At 42.4% G+C, this 16296-nt stretch overlaps 1 protein-coding gene and 1 long non-coding RNA gene across 8 annotated transcripts in view; one reads left to right on the forward strand and one right to left on the reverse strand.

Moving 5' to 3' along the window:
* Positions 1 to 11727, reverse strand: part of epn2 (epsin 2) — a 72450-nt gene extending 60723 nt beyond the window's left edge. For 3 of the 4 annotated variants that reach the window (XM_072269037.1, XM_072269039.1, XM_072269038.1), the window contains exon 1: positions 11588 to 11727. The gene's annotated coding sequence lies outside the window, so the exon portion shown is untranslated. Of the gene's footprint in view, positions 1 to 10883; positions 11075 to 11587 lie in introns of those variants that run through there. The other variant, XM_072269040.1, reaches the window with a different exon arrangement.
* Positions 11104 to 16296, forward strand: part of LOC140203154 (uncharacterized) — a 104717-nt gene continuing 99524 nt past the window's right edge. For 2 of the 4 annotated variants that reach the window (XR_011887305.1, XR_011887304.1), the window contains exon 1: positions 11188 to 11813. This is a non-coding gene — a long non-coding RNA (uncharacterized lncRNA). Of the gene's footprint in view, positions 11814 to 16296 lie in introns of all 4 variants that reach the window. The other 2 variants (XR_011887302.1, XR_011887303.1) reach the window with 2 other exon arrangements.

Below are 16296 nucleotides of genomic sequence, written 5' to 3' on the forward strand. Positions count from 1 at the left end.
GCATTTTGCATAAGGAGTGTTCTAATAATGTAGAAAGCAGTTGAAAGAGTCCTTAGTGGAGACCAAATACCAAAATGTCCAACTAATATAAACCCAACAGGATGCAACAGAAGTCAAAACATAAGGAAAAGAAGCTGGAATAGGCCATCTGGCTCATCGAACCTGCTCCACCATTCAATAAGAACGTGGTTTGGCTGTGGGCTTAGCTGCACCTCTCTACCTTTACCCCATAAACTTTAATTCCTCTGCTATGCAAAAATATATCTAACTGTGTCTTAAATATATTTAATGAAGTAGCTTCTACTGCTTCCATGGGCAGCAAATTCTAGATTCACTGTTCACTGGGGAGAGCAGTTTCTTCTCATCCATGTTCCAAATCTTTTCCTTGAATCTTGAGGTTACGTCCCCTTGTTCTAGTCTCAATTAGGAGCAGAAACTATTTTCTTGCCTCTATCTTATCTGTCCCTTTCATAATTTTATGTTTCTATAAGATCCCCTCTCATTCTTCTGAATTTCTGTGAGTATAGTCACAGGTGACTCACCCTCTGCTCACATTTTTAAAGCTTTTAAGTTATTTTATTGCCTTCTTTCTAAATGAAGACATTAATGTATCTATTAGATAACTTCATCAATAACTTATTTGCTCCTCCAGCCCGTGCCTATCCCTCCTGCCCTCTTTTCCCTCATCCTTACTGCAACGTAAAACTTATTTTCTGAGATTTTAACCAAGTTTCTCCTTCCATTAATGCGGTCCAACTTGTTAATTGCCTCCAGCATTTTCTACTTGTTAATGCAAAAATAAGATTCAAATGATCAACTGTCAATTACTACACTTTGAAAATCAATATCTTGAGAGATTACTTCATCCTCAATATAATAAACTTTTCTTTTTCAATATATTGATTTTGATTTCTATACAGGTGTCCCGTTTTCCGAACATTTGCTTTACGACACCTCGCTGTTACGAAAGACCTACATTAATTACGAAAGAAGGCAGTATGCGCCCGAAAAGCCAAGCTCCTCCCCCAGAACTGCATTCTAGCCGCCACTGCTTAAACATGTGCTTTATCTCGATTTATTTTGTGCATCCATTAGCAAGATAAGTTCTAAGGTATCAGAAAAGCCTGAAAGAGCTTGTAAGGATGTTACACTTAGCGTAAGACTATACATAATTAAGCGTTTCAATTGTGGTGAACGAAGTAAGGCCTCTGTCAGCGCATTAGACTTGCCTGCATCCACCATCCACACTATTTATATGCAGAGAGAAATGGTGTTTTATTATTCGTATAAACAAGTGTTTAACTGTGACGAAACTGCAATCTATTGGAAAAAATTGCTGAGCAAGACATTATTTCAATAGAAGAAAAGCAGGCTAAGGGACACAAGGCATCGAAGGACAGGTTTACCCTAATACCTATTATTAACGCCACTGGTGATGCTGTCCTTAAGCCTCTACTAGTGTACCATTCAGAAAATCCGAGGGCACTTAAAGGCGTTGATAAGAAAACACCCCCCATTGTGTTCCGTTCACATCCAAGTGGTTGGAATACCTAAGTGCTTTTTTCTGAGTACATGAGTGGATATGTTAGTCCTTTTGTTGAAAAATACTGTAGAGAAAATAACCTCGATAATAAATGTCTTGTGATTGTCGATAACTGTGCTGCTCATCCACCTGGCATTACCAAGTATGGCAGTAACATTCGTGTTGCGTTCTTACCGCCGAATACCACATCGTTGCTGCAGCTGTGCGACCAAGACCTAATAGCCACAATTAAGGCTTACTATACACAAAACGTGATGCGTTTTATTGTAAGTACCATTGACAGAGAGGGCAACTTCAAAGCGTCTTTGCGAGAGATCTGGAAAGAATACAATATAAAATTGGCAATAGCCAACATTGGAGATGCTCTCCATAGGCTAACAATCTCTATGAGAAATGATGTTTGGAGGAAACTGTGTCCCGAAGCAATGAACGATTTTAAAGGCTTTGAACCATCAACAATAAATATGGCAATAGTGAGTTTGGCTACTGTACATACATTATTTCTACTTTATATAGGCTGTGCATTTTTATATGTTGTTTGGTATGATTTGTCATTTGGTATGATTATGCAGCTTCATAGCTTAAAGGTTACTGGAGAGCGTGTTTCTGCCAAGAGCGTTGCCGTGAGATTTTCGCTGCACTAGGCAGTGCTGAAAAGTATTTCTACTTTATATAGGCTGTGTATTTTATGCGCTATTTGGTAAGATTTGGCAGCTTCATAGCTTAAAGGTTACTGGATAGTGCTTCTGCCGAGAGCGCTTACGCCGTGTTTCTGCCGAGAGCGCTGCCGTGAGATTTTCACTGCACTAGACAGTGCTGAAAAGTATTTCTACTTTAGATAGGCTGTGTATTTATTATATCATTCCTGCTTTTACTATATGTTACTGTTATTTTAGGTTTTATGTGTTATTTGGCATGATTTTGTAGGGTATTTTTTTGGGTCTGGGAACGCTCAAAAATTTTTCCCATGTTAATAAACAGTAATTGCTTATTAACTTTACAACATTCCGGCTTACGAACCATTTCATAGGAATGCTATTCCTTTGGATAGCAGGGGAAACCTGTATATAGAAGAATACAGAGGTCAACAGAATACATATTATAAAACAAAAAACAAAATATAATAAAACCAGATACAGTATATTGAATCACATTAACGAACTCCTTACTCTATATTCATATGGATTAGATTAATTCATATATAATAAACTTTTGTATCCCATTGTAAAGCATGACAGTGACTTACTTGTTAAAGTATAATGTTTTAGGCTGAAAGTTATGGTTTAAAGGCTGCCTAATGCAACAGTGAAGGATTCTACACTCAAGGATCACCCTTAATAAAAACATCTTCACTAGTGTTAATGCAATGTTCTAGACTGAGTTCAAGATTAATTGTTCTTCAACCATACACAGGAAGACAGCCACATGAAGAAGTGTTCTCTTGGGACCAAGTCCAAATATAGTACCAGCGGAGCCACATTTCTGCAAGAACAAGCCACGGTGGGTCCTCATGCCACATTCAAACACAATGCAGCTCATCTTCTACCAAGCCAACACAGGCAGACAGCTCCAATGGGTGAAATCCAATGGCACACCATTGGCTCCGGCATCACCTTCGCTGTCAACTGAAATGAGGCATGAAAGCCTTGTCCACACAACAACTGAGTTAACACAGCTCCCCACCATTGGTCTTGCCAATGAACTAGTGAATCGGACTTGCAGTATTCTACATGACCAATGTCCAACAGGGTCTTGCAATCACAAGAAAAATATCTAAGCCAATTATTTCCATCATTTATTGGATTGCGCACAGGCAAAAGCAAGCAGCAACATGGTTCGCAACAAGTCCCGCTACATCGATATCCAGCAACTTATTAGTGGGGTAGCCCTGCTGTACTTGATGTTCTTAATATCCAGCAGTAGATGTTGTAATTGTAAAAAAAAAAGACCAAGGACAAATAATTGCTCCCTTGTTTGGACCCAGAAAGGCTGCTGCATCCAAGTGCGCCACCATCTGTGGCAAGATATTCAAAAACAAGAATTTTCCCTTGACTGCTGCCATTATCTTTCCCATTAGCAGTGAAACCAGCATCTAACTGCTGCTTATAAGGCTTGCCATTACTGGCTTCCACAGAAGCAAGTCACTTTTTGATATTGAGTGATCACCTAAGCAGCAGCTTATATTTTGATACAGCATTTGGTTAGCTGACAATCATTACATTGCAATGTTACTTTACTTTAGTATCCAACACAGAAGTTGGAAATTCAACTCACTTAAGCCTGCTTTTATGCTTGATAAGTCTTATTTCACTGTTCTCCATCATTCAATATAATTTTCTATTCCCTTCTCCCTTCAATTCTCAACTATGACAACGCTATTTGAATCAAGCACTAATTTTGAAACTGGGTTCAATAGTCTAACCAGGTAAAGAAATTTCTTCTTTCACCACCTTCCTTTTATATAGAACCTTTTAGGCAGCAGTATATTCTAAGGGACTTCAAAGGAAGTATTAACAAGTACAAACTGATGTGATATTGGGGCAGATAACCAAAAGCCTGGTTACAAAGGGAGATTTTCAAGTGCATTTTAAAAAAGTGGAAATAGAAAAGCAGAGCTGTTCAGAAAGGGAATTTGAAAGCTTAGACACCTCTGAACTTAGAGCACAGTGGCCACTGAGTATGAATTCTACGGCTTCACCAATCCAAATCTCACACTTAACAGACCATATGACTTAATTATAAAGTTGACAGAAATGACAGACAAAAGGAGGGGCACAACAATGGTAACATTTGAACATGGTAAGTACCTTTAAAAGCTTTCTGTAATTGAAAGTTGGACCACACTCACGAACACAATATAGGTGATAAGTGGCTAACACACTCAATTTCATTTCTAAAAGGGTTTATCTAACGAATTTAATATTAAATACACAGCGCATATTTTCCTCGCATGAATATAGCGATAAGTCAATTATCAGGGGAGCTTGAAGTAAGTGTTGAACGAACTTCCAGTAGAAGTGGTAGAGGCAGGTTCGGTATTATCATTTAAAGAAAAATTGGACAGGTATATAGACAGGAAAGGAATGGAGGGTTATGGGCTGAGTGCAGGTCGGTGGGACTAGGTGACAGTAGCGTTCGGCACGGACTAGAAGGGCAGAGATCGCCTGTTTCCATGCTGTTATGGTTACATAAATCAATAGCATCATAACATTTTAATAACGTTTGGATATTAAACACACAGCACATATTTTCCCCGTATGAACGTATAAAATCATTGCAACACACCGATATCGCTGAATCAGTGGGAGCCCTGGGCTTGTTTTCCTGCAACAAGATGGTCCCATCGAGGGGTGATGGGAGACAGCGATACTCAAAGGAGGTTCCTTATGTCCAGTCTGTTCCGCGATTTAGTTTTTGTTGCATTCACTGCAAAGATATGTTGGAAATGGAAGCAATGTTTTCAGTGCTTTCGTGGCTATCTCAGGATATTTAGCCTTGACTTTGATCCAGAATGCCAGCAGAGATGTTATGTCAAACATACTTTTCAGCCTGCCGTCATTTGCAAGCTCAAGGAGTTGATCTCCTTCACGCGCTGACATGGATGACGCATGCGTAATGACCTCGCGTGTGTTCAAGCTCAACAGTGGACGTGACAGGGAATGAGGAAAGGTGCAGCTGACTCCTATCGCCAAATCATATCGTTTCCTCGCGGCTCAGTAGCAAATGCTTTGCGGCCCGGTGGCTGGGGACCGCTGGGGTGGAACAAGAGAGGGCAAGACATTGATGTACTAGAATATTCAAAACCAAGACATATCAAAGGATGAGGATAAAAATGTCAGAAGATACATTGAGGTAAATACAGAGTCAGTCTCTGATACCAATAATATAGCTCTTCAGTGCAGGTGGAAACATGCTCTCCACCTGAAATAACAAGGTGTATACTTTTATAGATTATTATTGGGTCATCTATCCATGTTTTGCTTGCAACAGAAAACAGACCCAGCCTATTAAGTTATTCCTGATAAGCAGGACTACAAACTCCAAAATCATCATCGTTGAGTGTCAGATTGACAAAATACTTCATGCCATTAATCCTTGAAGACCTGAGGACCATGACAAAAATTGCACCCGTCCCTTGTTCTACTGGCTGGAACTACAAGACAGTAAGACCGAGGAGCTATTTGTCCCATCAAGTCTGCTCCACCATTCCATCAGCCCCATTCTCCTGCTTTCTCCCTGTAACCCTCATCACTTCTTGATACTGAGTGATCGCCTAAGCAGCAGCTAATACTTTGATACAGCTAATTAAGATCCTATCAACATCCGCTTTAAATATACCCAATGACTTGGCCTCTATAGCTGTCTGTGGCAATAAATTCTACAGATTCAGTACACTCTGGCTAAACAAATTCCTCATCTCTGTTCTAAAGGGAGATCTGTATTATGAGGCTGTGCCCTCTGGTTCTAGGCTCCCACACTAATGGAAACATCCTCTCCACATTCACTCTATCTAGGCCTTTCAATATTCGATAGGTTTCACTAGATTTCCCCTCCTTCATTCTTCTAAACTCAAGTCAGTAGAGGCCCAGAACTATCAAACGCTTCCAAAACATTAACCCTGTCATTACCTGGATCATTCTTGTGAACCTCTTCTGGACCCTCTCCAACATCAGCACATCCTTCCTTAGACAAGGGGCTCAAAACTGTTCAGAATACTCAAGTGCGGTCTGACCTATGTCTTATAAAGCCTCAGGATTACACCCTTGCTCTTCTATTTTAGGCCTCTTGAAATGAATGTTAACATTGCATTTCCCTTTCTTTCTACCGACTCAACCTGCAAGTTAACCTTGACGACTCCTGCACTAGGATTCCCAAGTCTCTTCCAGAATCAGAATCTGATTTAATGTCACCAGCATATGTTGTGGCAGCAGTAAACTGTAATACATAATAATAAAACTAAGAATTACAGTAAATATACATACTTGAAAAGTTAAAGAAAATTAGTGCAAAAAATGTAGTGAGGTAGTGTTCACGGGTTCAACGTGCATTCAGAAATTTGCTGGCAGAAGGGAGGAAGCTGTTTCTGAATCGTAAAGTGCGTGTCTTCAGGCTCTTGTATGTCCTTCCTGATGGTAGCAATGAAAAGAGAGTATGTCCTTGGTGTAGGAGTCCTTAACAACGGATGCCACCTTTTTGAGGCATCACTCCTTGAGGCATTGCACTTCTCATTTCTGAATTTGCTCACTTAGAAAATAGTCCAGCTTTTATTACTTTTATCAAAGTGCCTGATCATACACTGTCCTACACTGTATTTCATCTGCCACTTATTATCCCCTCCATCTAATCTAAGTCCTTCTGCATACTCCCTGCTTCCTGAACACTGCCTGCCCCTCCATCTATTTTCATATAGCCCTCAAACTTGGCCACAAAGCCATCAATCCCATCATCCAGATCTTTGACATGTAACGTGATAACAAGCGGTCCCTTGTAGAACACCACTAGTCACAGACAGTTAACCAGAAAAGGTTCCCTTTACTCCCACTCTTTGCCTCTCGCCAGGCATTCCCAATGTACCCAAACATTAACCTATTATTACGGTATCACACCCATTAGCAGGAGAATACGGTTGAGTGTGATAAGCGATAGGTGAATTATAAATACTGTATGACAATAGGCAATTTTAGTAGAAAAATGGCCATGATGTATATAGATTCAAGAGTTTTAATCCTGTTTTATAAAATGCCCACAAACTCCTGAGTCTCAATCATACCTTCTGTTGATAGCCATCACTGATATTGAAGGGAAGGCTGCATTATTAGTAACAATGATTTATGGTGCAATCTCACCTCTCTCTTGTATTCAGTGCTCATCCTGATATTTTCTCAATCCTTCTAACTAAACTAGTAACCATCCAATTTCCCAGGATTCATATAGGAAATATTGTTAAACCACATTAACAGTTCCCTTGCCCCAGGTAATATATCTCTTACAAATAAACCATCATCATTCTGCATTAAGTCTCTGAATTTGATATTCTCTTCCAAATCCATGCCCATGTTTTCTGCAATTCTATATTGGAATCCCTTGAATCAGATATGGCCTTCATTATAAGTGAAATAGCTTTTAGGACAATCATAAATAATCGTCATTGTGACTATGGTAGAGTGAATAATCTCTCCATACACTCCTTGATCTACTGAAGCATTGGACATAGTCAATCGCATCCAACTCCCCCTATAAGACTCCTCTGCTGTTCAGTTAGGTTAGAAACATAGAAAACCTACCGCAAAATACAGGCCCTTCGGCCCACAAAGCTGTGCCAAACATGTCCTTACCTTAGAAATTACCTAGGGTTACCTATAGTCCTCTATTTTTCTGAGCTCCATGTACCTGTCCAGGATTCTCTTAAAAGACCCTATCATATCTGCCTCCACAACTGTCGCTGGCAGCCCATTCCATGCACTCACCACTCTTTGCGTAAAAAACTTACCCCAACATCTCCTCTGTACCCACTTCCAAGCACCTTAAAACTGTGCCGTCTTCTGCTAGCTATTTCAGCCCTGGGGAAAAGCCTCTGACTATCCACACAATCAATGCCTCTCAACATTTTATACACCTCTGTTAGGTCACTTCTCATCCTCTGTCGCTCCAATGAAAAAAGGCTGAGTTCACTCAACCTATTCTCATAAGGCATGCTCCCCAATCCAGGCAACATCCTTGTAGATCTCCTTTGCGCCCTTTCTATGGCTTCCACATCCTTCTTATAGTGAGGTGACCAGAACGGAGCACAGTGCTCCAAGTGGGGTCTGACTAGGGTCCTATATAGCTGCAACATTACCTCTCAGCTCCTAAACTCAATCCCACAATTGATGAAGGTCAATGCACTGTATGCTTTCTTAACCAGAGTCAACCTGCGCAGCAGCTTTGAGTGTCCTATGGACTTGGACCCCAAGATCCCTCTGATCCCCCACACTGCTAAGAGTCTTACCATTAATACCCTATTCTGTCATATTTGACCGACCAAACTGAACCACCTCACACTTAACTGGGTTGAACTCCATCTGCCACTTCTCAACGCAGTTTTGCATCCTGTCAGTGTCCCGCTGTAATCTCTGACAGCCCTCCACACTGTCCACAACACCTCCAACCTTTGTGTCATCAGCAAATTTACTAACCCATCCCTCCACTTCCTCATCTAGGTCATTTATAAAAATCACGAAGAGTAGGGGTTCCAGAACAGATCCCTGAGGCACACCACCGGTCACCGGATTCCATTTAGAATATGACCCGTCAACAACCACTCTTTGCCTTCTGTGGGCAAGCCAGTTCTGGATCCACAAAGCAATGTCCCCTTGGATCCCATGCCTCCTTACTTTCTCAATAAGCCTTGCATGGGGTACCTTATCAAATGCCTTGCTGAAATCCAAATATAATACACCTACGGCTCTACCCTCATCAATGTGTTTAGTCACATCCTCAAAAAATTCAACCAGGCTCGTAAGGCACGACCTGCCTTTGACAAAGCCATGCTGACTATTTCTAATCATATCATGCCTCTCCAAATGTTCATAAATTCTGCCTCTCAGGATCTTCTCCATCAACTTACCAACCACTGAGGTAAGAAGTTGAACTCTTCTAAGTTCTACCATCAGTGAGGAGGTACAGGAGCTCGGACATCCACCCTCAGCACTTCATGAATGGCTTCTTCCCCTTTGCCATCAGATTTCCAAATGGTCCATGAACACTATCTCAATATTCCTCTTTTTCACCACCTTTTTTTAATATATTGTAACTTACAGGAATGTTACACGTACATTGTACTGCTCCACAAAAACAACGAATTTTGTTACTCTGAAAAAAAGGTGGCAGCCCAAAACATCAACTGTTTTCTCACTTCCACAGATGCTGCCTGACCTGCTGAATTCCTCCAGCATTGTGTGTGTGTGTTGCTTTGGATCTCCAGCATCTGCAGACCTTCTCATATTTGAAACTTCACAACTAATGTCAATGACAACAAATCTGATTCTGACTCTACCCTGGCATGGTTCCATTCTCTTGCTGCATTTAGCCACATTATTGGTCAGTACCAACCCTATTAATTCAATCTTAGTAACATCCCACTTTAAAACAAAATTGTTGATGTTTTGGGACGTCAACATCACTGGAAAGGCGGCATTAAATGCCCAACTCTAATTGTCCAGAGCAGAGTAGCCTGCAGGTCTTCCGCAATGGTCATTCAATATCCCACAACATCACTCTGATCTTCTGAGCTTACCCTTGCTGCTGAAACATTCATACATCTCATTTATTCCAAGACCAGCATTCCAATATTTCTTGTTAGCTTCCAGATTTGTACCATGAATTAGCTTGTTCGTCAAAAGCTTGCTCAAAAGTCTCCTTTACTCATCAGCCATAAATTCCTTATCCGGTTTTGAAGTTGTGTAATGGTCTCTACCCTTCCTATCATTGTAATCTCCTCCAACTGTACATGCATTTGTCATCGGTCTCCTTCAATTCTGACTTCATGCACATACTTGATTTTAATCATCCTCTCTCTACAATGTTCCAACCTACTTAATCAAAGCAGGACACCTTTGTGCCTCAGTAATAAATTGACGTGGCTCTTGTTAAATTGCTTGAAACATTTTTCTGCATTAAAAAAGACAACGCATAAATGCAAATAGTAATTCTCAGCATGCATATGGAGACAGAAGTTTATTCTATTCATACCTTTATGCAAAGGAATTTTTAGAATCTGGGTTACCCACTACGTCACATTCTAACCAACCACATAGCCTTATCAGTATGTTCCATTTAAAAATATGTATCATTACTGAAAGGTAACTTGTATACATTTGACCCATTATCAGAAAATGTGACAAAATGCAAGGGTTAAGTATGACTAATTTTAAATCCATTTACTTCTACATTACAGCAGTGACTATATTTCATTCGAGTAAGTGTCCTGAGAAAATAATTAAGTTCTAATATTGTTTAAATGATTCTCTATGCTAAAAATATTTTACATTCTCAACCACCTTATCTACAACAAAAATCACCTCACGTTAGAGCACTCTTCACCAGTTTAAATGCTACAAATTGTTCTCCTCCCCGCCACCACACCGATCTCATTAATTATAGATATTACTAACCATACCGACAAAGCTAGTCCAATTTCCTTTTTTTTCTTTAGAATAGTACTACAAGAATACAATCTTGAAGGATCAAAATTTCCCCCATCATCCATGTATTTCGGTAAATACCATAACTCCTTTGTAATGGACCAGAAAAAAAGACACGCCTGCTGTTGCATTCAAAAGGTGGAGAAAAATGTGCTTACAAAATCAGCTGGAAGTTAAATCCGCCCGGATTCATTGTGAGGAATAAACTAAATGCACGTCTACGTACATGACTAGACTGTTAAAATGAACTTCCTATCAGGAATTAGCATTGTAAAATAGATTCTTACACAGGTGGTTTTAGGAGGGGAAAATAAAGAAAATTGCATTGATGCAACTGCAGAAGGATGCGGGGCGGGCGGGGGGAGAGAATGTGAAGCAGCAGCCTTAAACTTGGGAGATGAGCTGCTCTTTAAATCATTGATGATGCACCTCATCAGGTTGACAGCTTGCAGCTGGAGGAGTGTCGGTACCCGGTTGCCGGGACATGCAGAGCTGTAACTGGGGCAGGGGGAAAGGCACACCCACCGCCCAACTCCCGAACTCCCTGGCAAAGCCCTGTAACAAGTGGAAAGTTTCCGTTCCCCCCTCCCCACAGAGTAGCAGTAATTAGCCCATAAGCGCAAAACGGGGCAAGGGAGGGTGGGAATCATTACAATTACAAAACGCCGGGCGGGCCTGGTCGGAACCGTGAGGCCTGCAGGGAGCCCCCAGCCCGGGGCTCGCTCCCAACTCTTCCCCCACGGGGAGGAGTTTCATTCTGGGGGGGTTAGAGGGGGTAAATACCTCCTGCCCCTGGTGAAGTCTCTCCTCCCCGAACCTCCCAAAGCAAAGACCAACATACACGCCGGCGTCCTCCTCCTACCTGCTCGGTCCCGCAGCCGCGCGCGCGCGCGCCGGAGCCTAGAAGCTTCTGGGCGTTTTCCTCTGAGGTGACGGCCGGGAACGCGGTGCGGTGAGGCGGCCGCTGCGGCTGCGGTCCGCCTGACGACAACATGGCGGCGGCGCGCCTCACGCTGACGGAGGAGTGGCCTCATCCTCGACAGCAACAACACGAAACACGCAGACAAGGGAACAAGTTCTAACCACAGGTACTTTTTAAAAAAAAAACCTATAGTCACGTTGGCCCAACTACTCACCTCGCCCTGCTTATGACATAACCGTAGCATCATTACCACTCGGTATTGGAGGTACTGACCAAAATGACTCTGCAGCAGGCCGGTCAGCATCTATGGAGGGGAAGTGTGGATAACTTCACTAACTTCAGCACAGAATTGATTCCACAGTCATTCCACATCATGAGATCTTCCGTATTTTCTGATCAAGAAAGATCTCCAAGCTTGACTTACTTTCAAGAACTCTACAACTCACGTTCTCACTAAATATAATTTATTAGTATTATTTGTTTTATTTTGCACACTAATTGTCCGTCTTTGTGTGGTTTTCCATTGATTCTATTGTATTACTTTGTTCTACTGTGAATGCCTGCAAGAAAGTCAATCTCGGGGTAGTGGAGTTGCTGCTGGTGTTTAGGGCAGCCATGAAGGTCCTCCATCTCTATTTGTCCATGCTCATCTTCTCTATTGTGGCCCAGGTGTGGTTCAGGGTCCTCATTCCTGCATCTACAATTCAGTGCCAAGTTGCCTTTAGTCTCCTGCATTTCCTCTGCCATTCTGGGGTCCAATGAAGTGCTGTCTTGATGATGGAGTTGGCCGTCTCTTCGCATCATGTGCCAAGTCCATCTCCAATGTTGCCTCATGATGATTGTGGCCTTGTCCCCTTGATGACACTGAAGGAGTAGGGCGTGGTTGGAGATCTTTCTTGATCAGAAAATACGGAAGATCTCATGATGTAGAATGACAACAGCTTGGCAAGCTCGTTCCCTGTCTTGCGCCGGCATTCTGACCTTTACAGGAGTGTGGACAGAACACAGCTCTAGTACAGCTTCACCTTAGTGTGGATGCTGTAATTGTTTGATCCCCATATGTTGCTCATTGATCTGTATGTTTCTAACTTTGCTGTGTCTGCACTGGATATCAGCATCATTCAGCAGAATGGTTGTTCCAAAGGAACTACCATTCTGCTGAATGATGCTGCTCAAGTATGTGAATCTGCTCCTGCTGGGTAATTCAGTGCCATACGCCTTGATGGGAGGAGGAGATTGTACACTGAGGGTCATGGTCTTTGTCTTTCTCTGGCTGACTTTGAGTCCTGCCTGCCCACCAAAGGTACACCAGTGCTGAGTTTTCTGTTGCATGTGCTGATACGTATGTGATAGCCATGTGAGGTCACCACAAAGTTAAAGTCTTCTAAAGTAGAGCACAGAGTTCACTTAATGCCTCACAACCCAGTCAATAACCAGTTTAAATAAGATCAGTTTAAATTAAATCATACCTCGACACTGTTTTATCACCCCTTGTTCAATCCCTTCCGACCTATGTTCGTGACACTTCTCACGCTCTTAAACTTTTCGATGATTTTAAGTTCCCTGGCCCTCACCGCTTTATTTTCACCATGGATGTCCAGTCCTTATATACTTCCATCCCCCATCAGGAAGGTCTCAGAGCTCTACGCTTTTTGGATTTCAGACCTAATCAGTTCCCCTCTACCACCACTCTGCTCCGTCTAGCGGAATTAGTCCTTACTCTTAATAATTTCTCCTTTGGCTCCTCCCACTTCCTCCAAACTAAAGGTGTAGCTATGGGCACCCGTATGGGTCCTAGCTATGCCTGCCTTTTTGTTGGGTTTGTGGAACAATCTATGTTCCGTGCCTATTCTGGTATCTGTCCCCCACTTTTCCTTCGCTACATCGACGACTGCATTGGCGCTGCTTCCTGCACGCATGCAGAACTCGTTGACTTTATTAACTTTGCCTCCAACTTTCACCCTGCCCTCAAGTTTACCTGGTCCATTTCCGACACCTCCCTCCCCTTTCTAGATCTTTCTGTCTCTGGAGACAGCTTATCCACTGATGTCTACTATAAGCCTACTGACTCTCACAGCTATCTGGACTATTCCTCTTCTCACCCTGTCTCTTGCAAAAACGCCATCCCCTTCTCGCAATTCCTCCGTCTCTGCCGCATCTGCTCTCAGGATGAGGCTTTTCATTCTAGGAGGAGGGAGATGTCTTCATTTTTTAAAGAAAGGGGCTTCCCTTCCTCCACTATCAACTCTGCTCTTAAACGCATCTCCCCCATTTCACGTACATCTGCTCTCACTCCATCCTCCCGCCACCCCACTAGGAATAGGGTTCCCCTGGTCCTCACCTACCACCCCACCAGCCTCCGGGTCCAACATATTATTCTCCGTAACTTCCGCCACCTCCAATGGGATCCCACCACTAAGCACATCTTTCCCTCCCCCCCTCTCTCTGCATTCCGCAGGAATCGCTCCCTACACAACTCCCCTGTCCATTCGTCACCCCCATCCCTCCCCACCGATCTCCCTCCTGGCACTTATCCGTGTAAGCGGAACAAGTGCTACACATGCCCTTACACTTCCTCCCTTACCACCATTCAGGGCCCCAAACAGTCCTTCCAGGTGAGGCAACACTTTACCTGTGAGTCGACTGGGGTGATATACTGCGTCCGGTGCTCCCGATGTGGCCTTTTATATATTGGCGAGACCCGACGCAGACTGGGAGACCGCTTTGCTGAACATCTACGCTCTGTCTGCCAGAGAAAGCAGGATCTCCCAGTGGCCACACATTTTAATTCCACATCCCATTCCCATTCTGACGTGTCTATCCACGGCCTCCTCTACTGTAAAGATGAAGCCACACTCAGGTTGGAGGAACAACACCTTATATTCCGTCTGGGTAGCCTCCAACCTGATGGCATGAACATTGACTTCTCTAACTTCCGCTAGGCCCCACCTCCCCCTCGTACCCCATCTGTTACTTATTTTTATGCACACATTCTTTCTCTCACTCTCCTTTTTCTCCCTCTGTCCCTCTGAATATACCTCTTGCCCATCCTCTGGGTCCCCCCCCTTGTCTTTCTTCCCGGACCTCCTGTCCCATGATCCCCTCGTATCCCCTTTTGCCAATCACCTGTCCAGCTCTTGGCTCCATCCCTCCCCCTCCTGTCTCCTCCTATCATTTTGGATCTCCCCCTCCCCCTCCAACTTTCAAATCCCTTACTCCCTCTTCCTTCAGTTAGTCCTGACGAAGGGTCTCGGCCTGAAACGTCGCCTGCACCTCTTCCTAGAGATGCTGCCTGGCCTGCTGCGTTCACCAGCAACTTTGATGTGTGTTGCTTGAATTTCCAGCATCTGCAGAATTCCTGTTGTTTACCAGTTTAAATAATATTGCTGACATCTCTCAGCCCTGCCTAACTCCTGTCTTGACTTCAAACCTCAGTATGGTATATGGTGAATTATGCGTACTTTGATAAGAAAATTACTTTGAACGTTGAATAAACTTCGATGTTTTGGGCCAAGACTCTTTGTCAGGAATGAAACGTCAACTGTTTATTCCTCTCCATAGATGCTGCCTGAGGTGCTGAGTTCTTCCAGCTCTTTTTGTATGTATTATGCAGAACCTCCTTTTTTTTCTTGTGGGCATTTATCCTAAATACAAAGGAACACAATAGAATCAATTATATTATGAATAGTGTTTCATTTTGAAATAAAAAGAAATTCTACAAGGTCTCGGAGCTGAGCTGTAACCCCTATTTTTCTCTCTGTCACTCACCAGAGTGGATAACTTCACTCACTGCTACACTGAGGTCCCTATGATTCCACAACCTGAGGACTCATTTTTAAAGCACTTTTTATCCTGTGTTCTCAATATTATTTATTACTTATTTATCTATTATTATTACTTTGTTTTTCTATTTGTATTTACACAATTCGTTATCTTTTGCACATTGGTTGTTTGTCCACCTTTGTATGTACATTTTACATTAATTCTATTGTGTTTCTTTGTATTTATTGTGATTGCCTGCAAGAAAATGAGTCTCAGGGTAGTATATGGTGACATATATGTGCTTTGATAATATATTTCCTTTGAACTTCTGTACTGTGTGGCTAGTAAGGCACTGTGCTTCCGCTGCAACACCTTTTGTTCAGCATTTATATCCAGGGTAAGCATACCTATGACAACAATGAACTTGAACTTGTATATCTAGCCATCTCTGCTTTGTAGGCAAGTTCCTTCTTCAAGTTCTGATACAAGGGTTTTGACTGGAAATGTCAACAATTCCTTTCTTCCCATCCATGTTTCTGTACCCACTGTATCTTCCAGCAGATTGTTGCTTCTCTGTTTCACATTTTACAAATGCTTTAATAATGAAGTACATCTTATCACCTTCAGTACAACGAGTCAAGTTTCTATCATATGCACTCAAGTATGGTGAAGCATAGATAACAATGACAAACTTGTGGACAGTCAACTTTTTTTGGATCAACAAGGGCCTAATGAGTCATTGCAGCTTTTTGTGTGTTGCTCCATGTTCCAGCATTTGCAGTCTCGTGTCTCCACCGTGCAAAACTTGCTTGCATCAGCATCACAGACATGTAGGTACAGACGACACACAAAATATAAATTATGCCTAAATTATACAAGTTGGTAAA

This window comes from Mobula birostris, chromosome 9, assembly GCF_030028105.1.
Source record: "Mobula birostris isolate sMobBir1 chromosome 9, sMobBir1.hap1, whole genome shotgun sequence".
Lineage (NCBI taxonomy): Eukaryota > Metazoa > Chordata > Chondrichthyes > Myliobatiformes > Myliobatidae > Mobula > Mobula birostris.